Source organism: Triticum urartu, chromosome 2 (genome assembly GCF_003073215.2).
Source record: "Triticum urartu cultivar G1812 chromosome 2, Tu2.1, whole genome shotgun sequence".
In the NCBI taxonomy this organism is placed as follows: Eukaryota; Viridiplantae; Streptophyta; class Magnoliopsida; order Poales; family Poaceae; genus Triticum; species Triticum urartu.
This window is the reverse complement of record NC_053023.1, coordinates 105303380-105306227: the sequence shown is the minus strand read 5'-3', so window position 1 is coordinate 105306227 and position 2848 is coordinate 105303380.

Below are 2848 nucleotides of genomic sequence, written 5' to 3'. Positions count from 1 at the left end.
GTCTATATAAACCGGAGGGTTTTAGTCCGTAGGACAACATACAATCATACCATAGGCTAGCTTCTAGGGTTTAGCCTTTCTGATCTCGTGGTAGATCAACTCTTGTAATACTCATATCATCAAGAACAATCAAGCAGGACGTAGGGTATTACCTCCATCAAGAGGGCCCGAACCTGGGTAAACATCGTGTCCCCTGCCTCCTGTTACCATCCGTCTTAGACGCAAAGTTCGTGACCCCCTACCCGAGATCCGCCGGTTTTGACACCGACATTGGTGCTTTCATTGAGAGTTTCACTGTGTCTTCACCATAAGGTTTGATGGCTCCTTCGATCATCGCTAGTGATGCGGTCCAGGGCGAGGTTTTCCTCCCCGGACAGATCTTTATATTCGGCGGCTTCGCACTGTGGGCCAATTCGCTTGGTCATCTGGAGCAGATCGAGAGCTACGCCCCTGGCCATCAGGTCAGATTTGGAAACTTGAACTACACGGTCGACATTCGCGGAGACTTGATTTTCGACGGATTCGAGCCCATATCGGACGCGCCGCACAGTCGCGACGAGCATGACGTAACACTGCTGTCGGACAGTGTTCATGAGATCGCATCCACAACTACTCCGGCCGTTAATCCGGAGCAAATCGCGCCATCCGAGAGCGGGGGGATAGACCCCGCCATGGAGGCCGCGCTCTCAGTGGCGATAGAGCCAGATACTGACTTCACCCCTTTCGAGAGCCGCGTCGCCGAACCACTGGGTTTACCTCCGGCCGCGGACTCTGAGCCGCTTACATCCGTGCCTGTCGAGTCCGACGGGGCGCCGATCATGGAGTTCGCCTCCGCGGATATCTTTCAACACTCACCTTTCAGAGATGTGCTAAATCCATTAAGGCCTCTCTCCCTGTCAGGAGAACCTTGGCCGAACTATGTCCGGCTAGAATGGGATGCGGACGACGAAGAAATTCGCTGCCCACCCACCACCCACTTAGTAGCCACTGTCGACGACTTAACCGACATGCTCGACTTCGACTCCGAAGACATCGACGGTATGGACGACGATGCAGGAGACAAACAGGAACCACCGCCCACAGGGCGCTGGACCACCACTTCATCACATGACATATACATGGTGGATACACCCAGAGAGGGCAATGACAAAGAGACAGCGGAGGATGCTCCCTCCAAGCAACCCAAGAGCCGACGTCAGCGGCGCCGCTCTAAGTCCTGCCATAGCAAAAACAACGATAACAGCGCAAGAGGAAATAACAATCCAGTCGACTCTAGAAGAAACGACGACGACCGCACCACCCCGGTGGCAGAGCACGATCAAGATGCAAACTGCAAACATAGTACGGATCCGATGTCCGGACACGACGACGCCAAGGATAAGCATCATCAAACCCCGTCTGGGGAAGAAAACAGTCCGGACGAAGATGCACACATCATCCCGGAAACACACTTGGAGCAAGAGAATCTCCGCAGAAGGCTTATTGCCACAGCGAGGAGTCTGAAGAAACAGAAGCAAAGGCTCAAGGTCGCACAAGATACGCTCAACAGCAGGTGGAACAAAGTAACAAAGTATGGTGGAAGTTACCATAAAAACAGTTATCCAAAGCGCAAGGCATTACCGGAATTCGACGATGAGGCCTTAGAGCCCATACATCCCAAGAATGATACAGCCAACCGGCCGGATCCACCACCTGGGGAACGCGATAGAGCGGCTAGCAAAGTCGCGCATAAGTCAACACACGATCTACGTGAGAACTTGTGTCAAAAATCCGGCGCGACCAGATCCATCTATGGATCTAGGAAGAGCGCTACGGTACAAAACCAACACCGAATACTACAACCGTCCGAACACCATGGCACATCCCAATACAGGGGTGCCGCACACCCCTTATGTTTCACTGATGAGGTGCTGGATCATGAATTCCCAGAGGGATTCAAACCGGTGAACATAGAGGCGTACGACGGGACCACAGACTCTGGAGTCTAGATAGAGGACTTTATCCTCCATATTCATATGGCTCGTGGAGACAATCTCCATGCCATTAAATACTTGCCCCTCAAGCTTAAAGGGCCAGCTTGGCACTGGCTAAAAAGCCTTCCCGAAAACTCAATTGGAAGTTGGGAGGAGCTCGAGGACGCTTTTCGGGCCAATTTTCAAGGGACTTATGTCCGACCTCCGGATGCAGACAATTTAAGTCATATAATCCAACAGTCCGGAGAGTCCGCCCAAAAGCTTTGGAAGAGGTTCCTCACCAAGAAGAACCAAATCGTCACCTGTCCGGACGCCGAAGGCTTAGCAGCTTTTAAACACAGCATCCGAGATGAATGGCTCGCCAGACACCTCGGCCAAGAAAAACCGAGAACAATGGCAGCCCTAACAAGCCTCATGACCCGCTTTTGTGCGGGCGAGGAAAACTGGTTGGCCCGTAGCAGCACCAGCGACCCAAGCACATCCGAAGTCAGGGATGGCAATGGTAAACCACGACGCAACAAAAACAAGCGTCGAAATAAAGAAGGTAGCCTAGATAACACGGCGGTAAACGCCGGATTCAGGGGCTCCCGACCAGGTCAGCGGAAAAAGCCTTTCAAAGGCAGCAAAGAAGGACAATCTGGCCTAAACAAAATTCTTGACAAACTCTATCAGATTCACGGCACCCCAGACAAACCTGCCAATCATACCCACAAAGAATGTTAGGTCTTCAAGCAGGCCGGTAAGCTAAACGCCGAACACAAAGGGGAAGAGACACCAAGCGAAGACGAGGATGAACCTCGCCAGCAAAGCGCCGGAGGACAGAAAAAGTTCCCACCAGAGATTAAAACAGTAAACATGATCCATGTGACAAAGAG